General features: G+C 40.2%; 1 protein-coding gene across 1 annotated transcript in view; it reads right to left on the bottom strand.

Annotated features, from left to right (window-relative positions):
• LOC149837611 (uncharacterized) overlaps positions 1-17,455 on the bottom strand; it is a 131,474-nt gene that overhangs the window by 71,688 nt on the left and 42,331 nt on the right. The window lies entirely within an intron of this gene.

The following is a 17,455-nucleotide window of genomic DNA, read 5'->3' as shown; positions in this document are numbered from 1 at the left end:
ACAAGTTCTATTTGTTTCTATATGATTCCAGGTCAGTCTTCTTCTTACCTTGACAGAGTATGGAACAACCTAAAAGACACCTTAATCATATGCTTTGGCTGCATTAATAATACCATATGACTTCATTCTAAGCATGTTTATACTCTCTACACCAGATATAACCCATTTTTGAAATGTTTATAGACTCCACAACACATATGAATCATCTAAAGTTTAAAGTATTTGATATCTTGATGGTCAATGTTTTCAAAATAAATCCAAATTTAGCACATTAATATCAATTAAACTATTTACATGATACGGTTACAGGGGCATACTCTGCAACAAGCATATTAAAAAAGAAGGGTATGAAGGTACATCTGTATGCATGTGAGCATGCACCTGTGTATGTGTACGCAGCACCAAGCAACGTAATTAGCACCTAGTGTAATATCGTGTATTTTAATACTTGGTCATTTTCAGATTTTTCAAAAATTTGGCTAAGTCTGGGAGAAAAATCGTTTGAACCTCGATATTAGACTGATGCTTTTGAGTCTGGGCTTGGCCCAGGTCTCATCAACTAAGTCTAAACGAGCCACTTAAAATGTGAGAAAAATTTTAATTTTTGACTTTTAAATTTGAGCGAAATTCGAGTTATTTTCGGGCGAAATTAAGAATTTATATTCAAGCTATATATCGTTGGATGCGTCTCGAAATTGTGAGTGCAACAACATTTTTCGTTTATGAATTTGAATTTTGGTTGGCCCGAAAATCGTATTTTTTCAAAAAAAAAAAACAGTTTGTCGAACTGGATCCGGAGTTGGATCAGATTGGATCCAATGCTTATAATCCAAATTAATATGGATTTGGAATTTATCCAAGACCCATATTAATCTGGATTTGATCCAGATCATAATCCAATTTTGTTTTGGATATGGATTTAGATTTTGGATCCAGATCCAAATCCATGTCCAATGAATATCTAGCTTTAAATTCAGTTTAAAGCTTTAAATTGAAGTTAGCCAGAGTTAAGAAGACTCCTAAAGTAATTAAACTAACTTTAGAATTTTGAAAATATTTAATTAATTATTAAATAATTAATAATTAATTAATTTTTAGCAATTCCAAATTTTTATTATAGGAGTGATTTTGGACTTCTTAAAAGAGTCCTCGTACATACCTAATGGCTAAAGAGATTTTAGAAAGACTCTTAAAAATAAAAATTTGGAAACTTTAAAAAGGTCAAAAATAAGAGTTTTGGAAATTTTGGAAAAAAAGGAAGGTGAGAGAGAGAGTCCTCTTAGGAGGAAACTCTCCCTCTCCTGCCCATCTAAATAGGGCTGAAGAAGGGGGGGGGGGGGGGGGTCACCCCGCTCTTGGCTATTTAAAGTCAAAAAAAAAGAGAGAAAGAAAGAGAGAAGGAAAGGAAAAGAGAGGAAGAAGAGGAGGAAGAGGTCTGCTCCAGCCCTCCACCCACGTTTTTCAAGCTCCACCCTTATTTTTTCTTCATTGTTTATTCAAGGTATGGGTTTCTTCTCTTGAATCAAGTGAGAAATTGATATAGATTGGATTTCCATGCAATAATTTGATGAAAATTCATGAAAAAAGTGTCTATATCTATGTTTTCGCAAAAATACATGGAGGAAGATGCATGGATCTTCCTCCATGGTTGTATTCTTGATTATTTTCATTTTTTTATGAAATAAAATTCTGTACATACTAAAACAGAATTTTTATTGGTAGTAGATGAGCTTATTTAGAGGTCCCTTTTGGTGGATATCGATTTCCATGGATGTACTTGTGATCCTTTCAATCTTCCCTCTTTTTGTACATGTTTTTCTTTGTTGAAACAGATTTTTATTCATGATCTAAAGAGCACATGGGGTGCTTGTTTATGATAGGTTAATATCCATATAGAATCGTGGAATGCATGCAATGTGTTTTTGTTTTCAGCATGTATTTTTCTTAAAAAGTTGCATGATCATGGTATGAATCTGCATATGCATCTTATACATCTGAAAAGAGTTGGTTATTCATTCTTCTCCAATGAAAAAATCGGTATATGCATAAGTATACAGATTTCATCTATTGAAATCCGTATATGCATGCCTATATTGTAGGTTAGATTGGTTTTCATATGCTCACCTAATTGGAAACATGAATCTGAACCACTGTAAGTAAATGCTTGTATGATGCTTGAGCCCTGAAAATAAAAGAGGGGTTTATATGTGTTCCGGACCGCCATGTTTTTCTCCTTTTTGCTCTGATGTATATACCTCTTTGGCACTCTAGAGTGCCCAACAAGGCCTTACGGCCTAAGAACCCCGTGTATTCGGACCCTCTCTTCCCCTCTTGATGTACTTTGCTTTCAAGTATCTATAAAGAAGCTTTTTGCATCTCTCTCTCTCTCTTATACTTGCGCATACGCGTACTCTTGCTTCCGCTCGTGCGCGTGTGTTGTGTGTTGCTTGTGCGCTTAAAAGGCCTGCCTTCGGTGTGTGATTGCCCGAAGCTACGTCACGGGGGCCTTTGCTTCCCAGCCCGTGACAAGTTGGTACTAGAGCCTTGTCGACATTGGGAGTGACAATGGCGCCGAAGAAGATTGCCATGACTCCTTCAAGCAGTGTGGTTCCTGCTGAAGAGGACTTCATGGCCGATGATCGGGTGTCAGCCATCTCGCGCGATGTGGCGGAGCTGACTGGGTCAGTGACCAAAATGGAGAAGTTGGTTAATGGAACTTGTGTTGCTTTCAGAGATCTCAATGCAGAGATCAAGACAGCAGTAGAGGGAGTAGAAGATTCGATGGAAAGTCTTGCCACTAAACTTAACTACTCGGTGGAGGACTTTTCCACCAGATTTGATGATTTGTTGGGTCGGTTCAACATCATGGCTGCTGAATTGGATGTTGTTCGACGAAAGAATGAACAGTTAGAGCGGCAGTTGAGAACTGCCCCGGCTGGCTGTGTTGCGACATATGTGGAGAGACCACGTTACAGGCTACCTGAGCCCGCAAAGTATAAAGGAACGCGGGACTCAAAGGATCTTGAGAATTTTATCTACGAGATGGACCAATTTCTAGAAGCAGCGAGGATAGAAGAGGACACAGATAGGCTGCGCACCGCAACAATGTACTTTGCGGATGAAGCGACCCTTTGGTGGAGACGTCGCTTAGGTGATGTTCAACGGGGATTGACTGCTATAACCTCATGGGAAGATCTCCAGAAGGAAATGTGAGACTACTTTCTACCTAAAAATCAAGAGAAAATGTCCCGCAAAAGGTTATTGGCATTGAAACAGACAAGGTCAGTACATGACTATGTCAAGGCATTCTCTTCGATAATGTTGGAAGTGGAGAGAATGGATGATGAGGATCGGTTGTTTTACTTTGGCAACGGGTTGCAAGGATGGGCAAACCAAGAACTTATCCGGCATGACCCCGCAACACTAGCTGAGGCGCTTGCGGTTGTAGAGAAACTTGCCGAGCTGGATAGGAATGACCCTGCATTTCAAGGCAGACAGCAGGGAAATGATCGCAACAATCGAAGGGACAATCGAAGGAACGACCAAGGACAAAATGCTGGTCGGGGAAACCAGCAGAATCATGGCCGGCAAGATGGCCAAAATAATAATCAGAATTGGAATAACTTCCAAGGTGGTAATTATCGTCGCCGCGACTGTCGCATCTGCCATGGGGATCATTGGCAGGATACATGTCCCAATAGAAACCGCGGTCAAGGGAATGGAGATAACCGCGCACCCCGAGTTGCGAATGCTGTTCAGGGTGAGGAAGAGGATCAACTTGCAGAAGCGCCAACAGTTAGCGCAATGCAGATGATGAATGCGGTAAAGGTCGCAACCAGTGTGGAACCAATGGTATGCAAAGAATTGATGTATTTGAAACTTTTGCTCAACGGAAGACTTACCAAGGCATTGGTAGACACGGGTGCCACGCACAATTTCATCTCGCGTGAAGAAGCAGAACGGTTGGGATTACAGTGGGAACAAAAAGAAAGCCGCATGAAAGCGGTTAATTCAGAAGCTAAAGCCATCTATGGTGTTGCTCGGGATGTACCAGTGCGGATCCACAAGCATATCCTCTAGAAAAGGGTGTCACCTCCTAATGAGGAAGCCTTCCTCAATATAAAAATAAAAAAAGGATATATATATATATATATAGGTAGAGTTCTACTTTGGATAGAACTCTACCCCCAACCAACTCCATCTAGAAGGGGGCATCACCCTAATGAGAGAGTCTCTCACTATAAGAAGAGAGAAGTTAAATCTCTCTCAAAAAAGTTAGTTGCAGAGAGAGAGAGAGAGAGAGAGAGAGGACAAAGGTGTAAAACCCGAGATTTTTCCTTGATAGTTAAAAAGATAATTGTGGTAAGTTATTGCTTTTGATTTCCTCTGAAATTTATGGATGAATTAATTTATGTTATTTCCTTTACTGTTTGGATTTTTAGAGGATTTCGGTTCTTACCCGTTTTCTTAAAATTGTTTTAAAGGCACAAATGTTTAGTGATGTCTTAGATTGGCTAGTTGGACGATACGAGGCTTGTGATTGGTGTTTGAGTTCTGACAAGAGCACAAGATTTTGATATTGACTTTTTGATTTATTATTTATTAAATGAAGTTTGGTTTATTATTTCTACTTAATTCAATACATAGAATGGTTTGTGGTTTGGTTATATTAAATTTGTAATGCGCCCCGGGTCCTTGGGAGGTTTTTCGCAAATGCTTTAAAAAAAATCACTATTTTCAAGGGTCAGTTGGGGTCATCACAGAGTCGGTATCAGAGCCATGTATAGAACCACTTGAGAATTGTCAGATTTGTCAGAACCATCACCATAAAAGTCATAAACTCGTACTCCAGAAGCTTTCTCTACATCATTGGTAAGAGTTGTCTTGTAAAATTTTATTTCCCTTACTGTATAGAAATTTGCAAGTTTCAAATTTCTATATTTTTACTATAGGGATAAATATATTTAAATCAATGTGTTGTGATTTGAATTTTGTGCTGGATATAATTGTGTGTTGTTCTGAATCAATCCTAAGGGAGTAGGCTTGATCAGAGGTACGAAATTTACTAATAAATTATGTTGAATTTGTTTCTATAATGTCACGTATTTTCACACTTAGTTAAATTTGAGATTCTCGAAAATTTGGCTAAGTCTAGGAGAAAAATCGTTTGAGCCTCGATTTTTTATCGATGCTTTTGAGTCTGGGCATGGCCCAGGTCTCATCAACTAGGTCTAAACGAGCCACTTAAAACGTGAGAATAAGTTTTATTTTTTACCTTCAAATTCAAGCAAAAATCGAGTTATTTTCAGGTGAAATTCAGAATTTGATATTCGTGTAATATGTTGTTGGATGCATCTCAAAATGGTGAGCTCAAAGATATTTTATTTTCCTTTATTTGAGCTACGGTTGAGCCAAAATTCACATTTTTCTGAAAATTGAGCAGTTTGTCGGGTTGGATCCGGATTTGGATCAGACCGGATCTGACAGATTTGATCCAAAGTAATATGGATTTGGACCCTATCCAAAACCCATATTAATCTGGATTTGATCCAGTTTAGAACTCATTTGGATTTCGGAGATGGATTTGGATCTTGGATTCAGATCCAAGTCCAGATCCAAATTCATGGGCAACAATTTTTCTAACTTTAAATTCATCAAAAACCTTTAAATTGGGGTTTAATTATGTTAAGAAGCCTCCCACATTAATTTGGTAATTTTTGGAAACTTCTGAAAAATTATTTATAATTTAATATTAAATAATTAATTAATTAATTAATTAATTTAATGCAATTCCGAAAATTTATTTTGAGGTTTGTTTAGGACTCTTGAAAGATCCCCTAAACACCTATGGAAGAGTTCAATAGGATTTGAGAGTCTAAGAGTTCTTTTTTTACAAACTTTTGAAAAGTCAAACTTAAAGAGTTTTAAAATTTTGAAAAGTCATATAAAAGAGTTTTATTTTTATGAGAGTTCTCTCTCTCCAGCCCTTTTAGATGGGATGGAGAAGGAGAGGGGGGGGGCACCCCCCTCTCACCCTCTTTATATATAACAAAACAAAAAAAAAATAAGAGAGAAATAGGGGAAAAGAGAGGAAGAAGAAGAAGGGGAGATTTGATAGTCTCCAGCCATCCATCCACCTTCTACCATCGTTTTCTTCGTTTTAGATTCATGGTACGGGTTCCTCTCTTGTTTCGATCGAGAAAAAAGGAACATGGATTTGTGTTCCATGTAATGTTTAGTGAAACCCATGATTTGGGGGAGTAAATCTAAATATTTATTCCAATACTCATGGCTGAAATTTATGTTTTTTTTTTCATTCAAAATTTAATTCGGAATATATATGGATACGTACACAAGCATAAGGGCATATTTTTGTGTGCAGCCGATTCCTACAGTTGGACCAATCTGCTATGTTTGCCACATATGTGAGAAAACACGTGAGAGAGAGAGAGAGAACTCTTCTTGAGAAATCGGAAGCCCTAAACTTTCTTAGTTGCTGCACTAGTGCTTCATTAGTCTTAATAGGGTTACAATGATCTTTTACAAGGACAAAAGTGCCCCTTATAAGTAACACATGTTACAATATAATACAACTAAAGCAAAACTCGTGAATGGATATGGATCCTTTATCGGATCCATATCCATACCATATTCCACATTCTAATACCCTCCCTCAAGTTGTGCATGGGGTTGAACCATGTGCAACTTGTTCTTCAGATACCAGAAGCGGTGACTTGTAAGACCTTTTGTAAACATATCGGCAACTTGGTATTCTGAAGGCACATAAACTGGTTCAATCTCTTTGTCGGCTATCTTTTGTCCGATGAAATGTTGATAAATTTCAATATGTTTAGTCCGACTGTGATGAACAGGATTGAATGCAATTTGTATAGCACTTCTATTATCACACATAAGTGTCGAATTTGAGATATCCTCTCCCATCTCTGTAAGAAGATGCCTAATCCAGGTCACTTCTGATGTGGTAGCTGTCATAGATCTATACTCTGCCTCTGTGCTATATCTTGCCACAGCCTTCTGTTTTCTGCTACTCCATGAGACAAGATTTCTCCCAATGAAAACACAGTATCCTGAAACAGACCTCCTCTCATCTGGATCCCCTGCCCAGTCTGCATCTGTAACGCCCCAAAAATCCAGGACTTGTAACTTTTAGAATAGTTTAGAAAGCCTTGAAATCATACAATAATCAGAGTTTATATAATACTTCAGCGGAAAATGATATTTTTGAAAACCACAAGTCAATGGACCTTGAGCGCATTACAGCGTAAACTTTCCTTTGTCAAATCCCGCACAACCATTGAAATCAAATGGTTTAGAAATGGAGTTTCAATAATTGAGAATTCGCTTGTTGAAACCAAGAAGAAGCTTACCAAAACAGTTTTATTAATTCACGGTTTAATAAAAGAGAAATTTTGAAACACACTTTATACCAAATTTACCAACATGTCCTCAGGAGCGAAACGTCAGGGAAAGAGCTCTATCTTGACCTCATCACGTCATCGTGCCATCGCAGACTGTATTACCTATCCATTACCTGCCCATAAAATGGGTCAGTTTCGCTAAAAACTGGTAGGTGCACAGACATGACAATATTGAACATAATTAAGTAGAATAATTTAATATGTCAAGTTAACAGACAATTATATAGCAATTTAATTTCAACAGATTCACAGAGCAACTATTATGGACACAATGTTACTGGCACAAGCAGGCTAACTATTACAAGCAAAGCACTGCACAAGAAAGTTAACTAGCAAAATACAATGCTTCATCAACCACACACACAATTCCATAAGTATTGAACCTGTTGTACCCTATAACTTTCATACGTGCATAACTGAACACATTGCGATCAGATTTAACTTATGTTTCGATATTAACTGGCCAAGCGGGTACGCACAAGGCACGACTCTAGAAACAGCCTAGACTGATCCGGGGGTTTATTATGCTATTTATTTTATGATAACTCGGATAGCTGACTGAGTCCGCACCTAAGGGGACGGTCGGTGACCAAGAGAGAAATCCCCAAAGCAGCATAAACAATGGATGCATCCCAAACATGGAGAGCTATCACCTAGGATAATTATGGTAGTCTCATTCCCCTAACTCCAATGAATGGGGAAGTCAAGTCTTTTGCTCGTAACTGCCATTAATGGCCTGTCCATCGAAGTTTTGTACCTTCCTGTCCTCTCTCCTGACAGGAGTCAGCGATTTGAATGATTACATCAGGGGTAGTTAACTGAAGACCCATTCTACATACTCTGGTCTTTCGACCAACTCGAGTATCTTGTCGGTGAAGGCGAAAACATCACTTATTTAGATGATCACAACATTTTGTTATTTGCACTCATCGAGGTTGCCACAACCTACTTATCCAATCATCGCAACGTAAGAAGACGTACTTGTCAAAAAGTACGGTCGCACTTGTCAAAAGTACGACTACGATGAAAGGGAAATGGTTCCACAAAAGAAACCCCAACAGATCTTATCTGCAAAAGAATTAATACAACACATCCTGGCAAGATAAGTCTTGAATTCAATTCAACAACATTTTTCATATTTCATGATGCAAGGTCATCTTGGATCTCTCGTCCGATCAACAAAGTACTTAACATGTTGTGCATGTCTAAAAGTACGCTACACCAAAAAGGGGGGGTGCGTAGGCTTCTCAAAAGGAACACCCAACACAACTTCATAACGATCGAACGAAAATAGGAGTGTTTATTTGGCACGATTCATCCTTAAAAGCCACAATTCACCCAAGGCACATCACTATCAATCTTGCATCCAAAATTTATATTAATATCGACATGATTCGCACGACACGCGACACTAAGTTTAATAAATGAAGAATGGGTCCTTCAACAGAACCTCACTCGATCCCAGGCTCCTGCCCCCAATCGGGGTTATTTAAATTGAGCCGCAACTTGAATCAAGGTTATAAAACATTTTTCCCAAGTGTGTGGACTTGGGAGGGCCCAAATGTGACTTCGCAATCCTGCGAGACTTAAAACTTAACTTTGCAAAAGCTGTGCAATTTGAAGAGCACTGGGTTGGCAGAAGGAAACTCGTTTTTAAAGAACTTCAATGCACAAGCACAACTTCTAGTGTTTTGAAAACAAGTGATATCAGGATAGGCATAAGACTACATTTATGTAAGTACATATTTACCATGAATGTGAGCATATGCAGGTTATAACATGACAACAAGAAACTCTCGACTTGTGATGCCGCACATCGAGGGGAAAGCACATAAGTAATACACGAGGTACCAAAATCATACCTTGGCCACTTAGATAGGCAAACACATAAGGTCATAAGTAATACACGAGACACGAAGTCGTACCTCACTCAAAGGAAATGTGCAAGCAAACAAGGGCGTATGTATTTTAAGAAATACGAAACCACACCTGAAATTCATAAACTACACAAAATAATAATCGAAGAATGAAATTGAACCTCAACCCATGAGCATGCAAAACAAGAAAATACGCATTTCAGAAGCCATATACTCTAAGCATGTCTAGCACGGGCATCTTAATTATTTCAACTTAAATAGGTTCATTTATTGCCCTTTGTGCGACTTTACCCTACCTTGGGATGTCGTGCAGCTGCGTATGCCTACGCGAGAGGATAATACGAGGTTGAGCCGTGGAGCACGATCGGGACCTATTGCATAAATATGCAAGAGTGTTAAATATTCAATTTTGCTAATATAATTAATGGTGCGACGAGGACATGGGTAGGTTTAGGCGACAGGGGCGAGCCACTGCCGAAAACAGCAAGGTGGCAGAGAAAGAGCCATTGCCAAACATAGCGAGGCGGCAGGGGGCGAGCCCCTGCAGACAGCACTGAAGCGGCAAAGGTCGCACCCCTGCCGACAGCAACGAATCGGCAGGGGGCTAGCCCCTACCGACAACACTAAAGCGGCAGGGGTCGCACCCTTGCCGACGGCAGCGAAGCGGCAGGGGGCTAGCCCCTGCCGACAGCAACGAATCGGCAGGGGTCGCTCCCCTGCCAACAACACTGAAACGGCAGGGGGTCGCACCCCTGCCGACGACAACGAATCGGCAGGGGGCTAGCCCCTGCCGACAGCAACGAACCGGCAGGGGTCGCTCCCCTGCCAACAACACTGAAACGGCAGGGGGTCGCACCCCTGCCGACAACAGCGAATCGGCAGGGGGCTAGCCCCTGCTGACAACAACGAATCGGCAGGGGTTGCTCCCCTACCGACAACACTGAAACGGCAGAGGGTCGCACCCTTGCCGACGACAGCGAATCGGTAGGGGGCTAGCCCCTGCCGACAGAAACGAATCGGCAGGGGTCGCTCCCCTGCCGACAACACTGAAACGGCAGCGGGTCGCACCCCTGCCGACAACACTGAAACGGCAGCGGGTCGCACCCCTGCCGACGACAGCGAATCGGCAGGGGGCTAGCCCCTGTCGACAGAAATGAATCGGCAGGGGTCGCTCCCTTGCCGACAACACTGAAACGGCAGGGGGTCGCACCCCTGCCGACGACAGCGAATCGGCAGGGGTCGAGCCCCTGCCGTCCGGCGAAAGGACGATGGCAGGGGGACAAACCCCTGCCGAAGAGAGAGAGAGAGAGAGAGATTGGGGCGAGGGGGTGTCGCAGGGGCCATTGGCCCCCTGCCGGCACTCTGGCGAACCCCCAAAAGAGAGAAGGGGACGACAGGGGCCCTGTAGGCCCCCTGTCAGGTCTCCAATGGGCAAGGAGGGAGGTGGGAGGGCGCGGCAGAGGCCGTGTGCCGCCTGCCGGCGTCTTGGAGAGGTGACAGAGAGATTTTATCAGATAAATAAACTTAGATTTTAAGTCATTAAGGTGATACAAGAATATTTTATTGTTTTAATTATTTATTCGTAATTGGATCTTGGATAACCTATTTGGATCTTCAATGTTGGATCCCAAATATCCTGTTTTAGAACTCCGATATTCCATTCGGATCTTAGATATCGGACCACGAACCTTAAATTGAATATTTAATAATGGATTTTGGTCAAATGGATTGGATTTCTGGTAATGGATCCTCATTATCGGGATCAAATTTGATATTGGATCCAGGATGAATGAAGCGGATCAACGAAGTTTAAATCAAAATTTTAATGGTAAAATTTCTATATTGGGTCTACAACACTTTAGTGGGATTGGTATAGCCTAGGTGATGTTCGGATCCATAACATTTCATTTGGATCTTCATCGGAACTTCAATATTAATCTGAATCCTTGTATGGAAACCGTAAGGATCAATGTATATTTAGTTGGATCCATAAGAATTCATTTGGATCCATAGTTCCAAATCATATAATTAAAACTCTAGATTTCTGGATCCAAATTTATTAAAAAGATTTACGAAGCACAATGGATCCTGGATCCATATTAAGTTATGTCAATTTTTGATTAACGTAAACGGATCCATATCAATTGGGGGGGTACATATATATAATATCATACATACGTATTAGAAAATAAAATAAAATAATAAATAATAAAATATATTTGGATCCACAGTTAGATCCATATGGATCCAACCTGCAGACCCAAACGATGGTTGGGTCACGGATCCAAATCGCTACCGGATCCAGCGTCGCAGGTCACGGTTCGGACCCGGACCCGGCCCACACCCTGCAAAAAGAAAAAAAAAATTAAGGGTTAAAAGGGCAACCCGATATGGGTTGCCCGATAAAAACATATGGGAAGGGGGAAAACCCCCCTCTCCCGATAAATCGTGTTAGGGTTCAATTGAACCCTAACACATCAAGAGATGGAGAGGGAGGGGGAAACACAGCGCAGCCGCTGGTAATTGGTGGGGTTTCCTTCCTTTTCGGGAGGCCACCCTCCTACAAAGGGGGACCCCCGAACCCCTCTTCCATCCCTCTCTCGCTATCTCTTTTCCCTCTCTCTATCGATGTCGTCGCCAACAACCTCCCAACAACCAAGCCGTGGTCCCCTGCAACTTTTCCCCTTTCTCCGGCAGCACCACCCAACGACGACCTCCTCTCGTTCCCTTCCATTCTCACACTCGTCGGTGAACATGAGTTCGGCTGCACCCATATTCACGACAGAAAGAGGGGAAATCATCAAACAAGGTAGGAATTGTTGTGTGTTCCTTGTTTGGTATATCATAGTTCGAGCATGCTGTGTGGGTGGCCAAAATCCCTAACAGGAAAAAGAGGATTTCAGGTTTATGGTACCGAAAATCCCAAATCGATTGAGTTGGGGATTTCGGATATCAGAAAGAGGGGTTCAATCGGGCTAATGCCTTCCATGTTGAGATTTTATGTGTAAGTCAATAATATGATAGATGTCACCATGTATTAAATCATTGCTAGGTTTAGATTAATCATGTATTTTGGTATGTGGTAATCTGTGTTGAAACCCCAGTCCTTTGAATTTGATTGGGTATAATTGCATTGTACGTTTGATATCATTTTTTCTGTTTAAATGTTGTTACCTGTGAGCATGACCAGTTTGTGTCACTATATGCCTTGTAGATTCAACCTTTACATGCTCTAGTTTTGGATGCAGGTTAGCTCTACCATTTACTAATATGTGTGCTTAACAGGGAAATTCGGGCATGGTATTGTCTCAGATCTAATAGGGTAGGGGAGAGTGTTGCTATTAATATTAGGGGTTGAACTGGCATCGTTCTATACATAGTAAATTATACAGATTGCTCCTGACAGAAAAATCATTGGTTATTATATTATACTTTATGCTGTGAAAAGAAGAAGAAGAAGGGATTAGTCATTTGCATAGCTTGTCTGCGATATTCAAATATAGATATATATATTTATATATACCTCTGCATACTGAATTCTGCTAATAAAAAGGGAATTTACTTTGGAAGGATTACCAGTGGGACATATTGTGGTTATTCGTTGCTAATTAGTTCGATGTATAATTTGCTGCAATTCCGATGAACCATAGTGGTGCAATATTTCTATTTAAATGTCATTATAGCTCAGAATGTTGTTGCCTTTTTGTGTAATTAGACAACAATAGGTTCTTTGATATATGTGTGCTAAGTGTGGCTCTGAAAATGTAGACTTCTTTTAATTGTTGATTCCTGTAAAATGGTCATACTAGCTAAACTATCATTGGATCTCAAAGGAGGATCAATGTTAATCTATGTTGTTGTTTCATCATAGGATTCTGAAAAATTTAGTTTGACTAGCCCTGTATGTGATATCAGTGATCTCTGTTAAATGAAATCTATAGGTTCACAACATCATGTGATAGGATTAGGAATCAACATGCTTATTTTATGGGATCGTTAAAATTGTTTGGAAACGGATTGAAACAATTGCTATTTCTGAATATACATACCTGGTAATCTGTTGTGGGAGAAATCTTGGAAGCAAGTATACATGAGAATCTAGTTGGATTCATGTTAAGTTGAATTTAAGTTAACATTTACATGCATATTCAATTGATATGCAAATTCCTATTTAGATGCTTATAGGTGGATGCTCGGGTCCATATGAAGCTGCATATTAGTTAGATGCCTATGTAACTGCATAGTAAGTGTATGTTCAATTTCGTACAAAGTTGCATATCCAGTTGATATTCAATGCAAACTTAACTGCATATTAGGTTGTTATTCACTGTTACATGAAGTTGTATATTAAACTAATGCTCAAATGCTTATTGAGTTGCATGGTAAAATGATATTCAATTTTATATACTAAGCTGCATAATTTAGCATGTTAAACTGCATATTTCTTAAAATAGGCAAAATGCCATTAAGTGTATATCATCTAGAAGGTTCAATTAACCATGAAGATGTTTATTTTCCAATGTTCATATGCTTGTTAAACTGTATGTTTTTCTGAAATACTATTGCCTAACACTACATATTTGCTGAAAGTATCAAATGCCAACTAAGCTGTATATCTTGTGGAATGTTCAAATGAGAAGGTGTTTGGAAAAATGTATATAGTTGTATTACCAAATTTCTAAGATTACCCTGCATGCTCAATAAGGGACACCAATAGTGTTTTTGCTTGTTGGCAGAGCTATTAATGCATGCCACTTTTTTTTATATACATGGAGGCGTTGTGGCAATTTTCTATTAAAGAATAAATAAATAATAATGATGATGAATGATGATTTGATAACCGAACCTATGGGTCGGTTTGTTGTGAACATATGAATGTCGAGCCAGTGTGTTGAGGGTCATGCATAGACCATCGAAGTTATGATGTGAATCTACATGAAAATGGAAATATAATATGGTTGCCCGACTGGTTTAAAGGCACCGGGGCATTCGTGCTTGACTGGTTCAAAGGCACCGGAGCACTTTGGGTGGGTTATGCAATCAATATGACAAGGGATTGGGACTGGTTTATACACCTTGGTAAAATGACTAAGGTTGGGAATTCTACTGCTATGATAGTAGAAGGAAGTTGGGGAAATGCCCCATACTTCGGGAACATAACTAAATTAAAAAGATTAACCCACTCAGATTCGGGCTTACCTTGGAGAGGGTAGGTGGTACAAAACTCCGGATGCATGTGTTTTACTGTTTCGAGCTAAAGTGACTCGATGGTCCCCAGTCCTTTGAGTTGAGGGGACCCAGACTACCAATATGTCCTAGGTGGTAGCTCTTTGTTCTTTTGCAGAAGTTAGGGATGCATCCTGTTTTGGTTTTGGCCTTTGGGAGGTTCTCTCGGTCACTGGCCGCTCTCTTGGGATTTCAGTCACAGTTAGAATGTTTGGGTTAATAAAACAACTCGGAATAATATACCCCCGAACGTTCTCTTCTGTGATGGTTGCCTTGGCCCGTGTGTACCCACGGGATAAGATAAGATAAGATAAAATAATCCTTTTTTTTAGAACAGTTAGGTATCACAGTGAGTGGAATCATTAAAGAGACATTTGCATATTTTTTTTTAGCATGCTTTATATTGTGAAATTGTAATGATCTGAAATCCTAAAATGGGTAAATACGAGGTGATTGAACTATTACGTGAAAGTTATGCATGTTATTGTTATTGCTGTTGCATCGCCTACCTCACTTGCTTATTAATGTTGCATACTATGCCTTACCTGCTCAGTTATTGTTATTGCGTAATTGTTTACCTGCTCAGTTTGTATATGATTGTTGATTTCTGTTGTTGCTTACTTGCTTATATATATGTTGAAAATCACCATGACACCCACATCTCATACTGGACTCATGATATACCTGCATTAAGAGTGACAGTTTTCCTACTTAGACGTGGTAGTCTAATTCCAATCAATTTACTATTTTTCAGGTAAAGAATAGGGTTTATAAGCGGCTGCGGGATGAGGCATCGGATCGAGATTTTTGGATTTATTGTTCCAGAGATCGCTTTGGTTCCTTTTATGATTTGAACTCTGATTATTTTCATTGATATTGAAATAAAATAAATGTGTTGGGTTTTCTCTCCACCGTAGTGCCTCGAAATACTTAACCCTATATTCTTTCTTGTATCTGCTGTAAAAAAAAAAATCCTCTTAAATTTGGGTAAAAATTTCGGGGCGTTACAAATGGTATCAGAGCTTGGGAACAATAAATCAAAGATCACGGTCGTGCCACACCCTGCAAACGCTCTGTGAGTATGAGTTATTTTGTTTTGTTATTTATCATAATACCTGTCCTTTTATTGTGATTCTCATATTAGTATATAGGTGAATTCACGCCTACAATTGATTAATTTTGACTTATTAGGGAATGATACACCACGTCTACAAATGATTAACTTTTAGTTTGTTGACTTATCAGCAAATAAGGTTGAGCAACAAGGTGGGATAAACCGATTGAACCTTGAGTGATTGCGAAAGGTTTCCAAGAGGATAGGTCTTTGACCAACCTCCATTCAGCAAATAAGGCATAAATCGAAACTTCCGGTGCTTTGCGGCTGAGGGCGTCAGCCACGACGTTCGCCTTTCCTGGGTGGTAGGAGAGGGTGAAGTCGTAATCCTTGAGGAATTCTAGCCAACGCAGGTGTAATAACCCGTAAACAAAAAAAAAGTTAGGATTCGGGTCGGATCCGGACCCAGACCCGATCCGGCCCCAATTGAGGCACCGCCTCCCTCGTGCCTTCTTTAGAAAATAAGGCAGGGGGTTTCAAATACGAAACCCCCCCTCGCTGTCTCTCTCCCTCACCGCCTCCCGACTCTCCCACGCTCGTCTGCTGCCGCCACTGCGACCTCTCTTCGACGCCGCCGCCGACCACCAAGTACGTTCTTCCTCCTCTTCTTCTCCCTCTTTCCGTCTCTCTCTCTCTCTCCCATCCTTCCCCCGCGTTTCTTCGTTACACAGGGAGGGGAGGGCTGAGCCTCCTCCCTGCTTTCGTACGACAGGCGAGGGGCGGAGCCCCCTCCCTACTTCCGTACGGCAGGGGAGGGGCAGGGCCCCTCTTCCCTGCTCTCTGCTACGGTCTTTTGATTTATACAAGAAGGTTTTTTGAAATGAGAGTAGCCAATACCATTCTTGTAAAAAGAGACCTTCTGAGAGGATAAGAGTTTATCCAAGTTCTCTTTACCTTTAGTAAACTTGAAAACCGTTTTCATGAGGTTCTCAGTTTTACTTTTTAGCTCTGAAATCTCTACTTGCATATTTTTAGTTTTGGAGCTAGTAGAAGAAATTTCAGACATAAGCAAAAGATTTTTCTTTTTCAACTCAGAATTTTCACTGCTGAGTTTTTCATTCTCTTGAGAAAGCTTTAAATTTTCAGATTTTAAAACTTTATTTTTGAAACTCAATTTTCTAGATTCTTCAAATAGATCTTGAAAAGCATCTAGAAGTTCTTCAAAGGAAAAATCAGAGATTTCACTTACCGAACTTTCGTTTGCCATGAAGCACATATTTGCAGTTTTGGCTTCATCATCACTTGACTCTTCACTAGTGGATGGTTCTGAATCATCCCATTGAGCATGTAGAGCCTTTTTCTTGAAGAACCTCTTCTTTGGTTCCTCAGTTTTGGACTTTCTTTTGAGAAGTGGACAGTCACGTTTTAAGTGGCCTGGCTTATTACACTGAAAGCACATGAGATCTTCTTTAAGATCTTTTCTTTCCTTGTGCCTGTTTGGAAGCCGGTTCCTTCTCATGAAGCGCTGGAATTTTCTGGTAAGTAGCGCAATTTCTGATTCTTTATCTGAGTCTTCATTCTCAGATAGGGCTGGGAAAGCTAGAGGTTTCTTTACTGGTTGCTCTTCTTCCCTTCTTTCTTTCATGTGGACTTCATAGGCCATAAGATTGCCTATTAAGTCGTCCAATGTAAGTTTAGATAAATCTTGAGCTTCTTCAATAGCAGTAGTCTTTTTCTCCCAATCAGTTGTGAGAGATCTCAAGATTTTCTTCACCTTTTCAGTCTGGGAGTATGTTACACCCAGAGATTTCAGATCATTGGTGATGTTGGTGAATCTGGTAAACATCTCTGTGATGGGT

The sequence above is a fragment of the Nuphar pumila genome, chromosome 5, assembly GCF_984573655.1.
Source record: "Nuphar pumila chromosome 5, dmNupPumi1.hap1.1, whole genome shotgun sequence".
NCBI classification, from domain to species: domain Eukaryota; kingdom Viridiplantae; phylum Streptophyta; class Magnoliopsida; order Nymphaeales; family Nymphaeaceae; genus Nuphar; species Nuphar pumila.
This window is presented reverse-complemented; position numbering and strand designations above follow the sequence as displayed.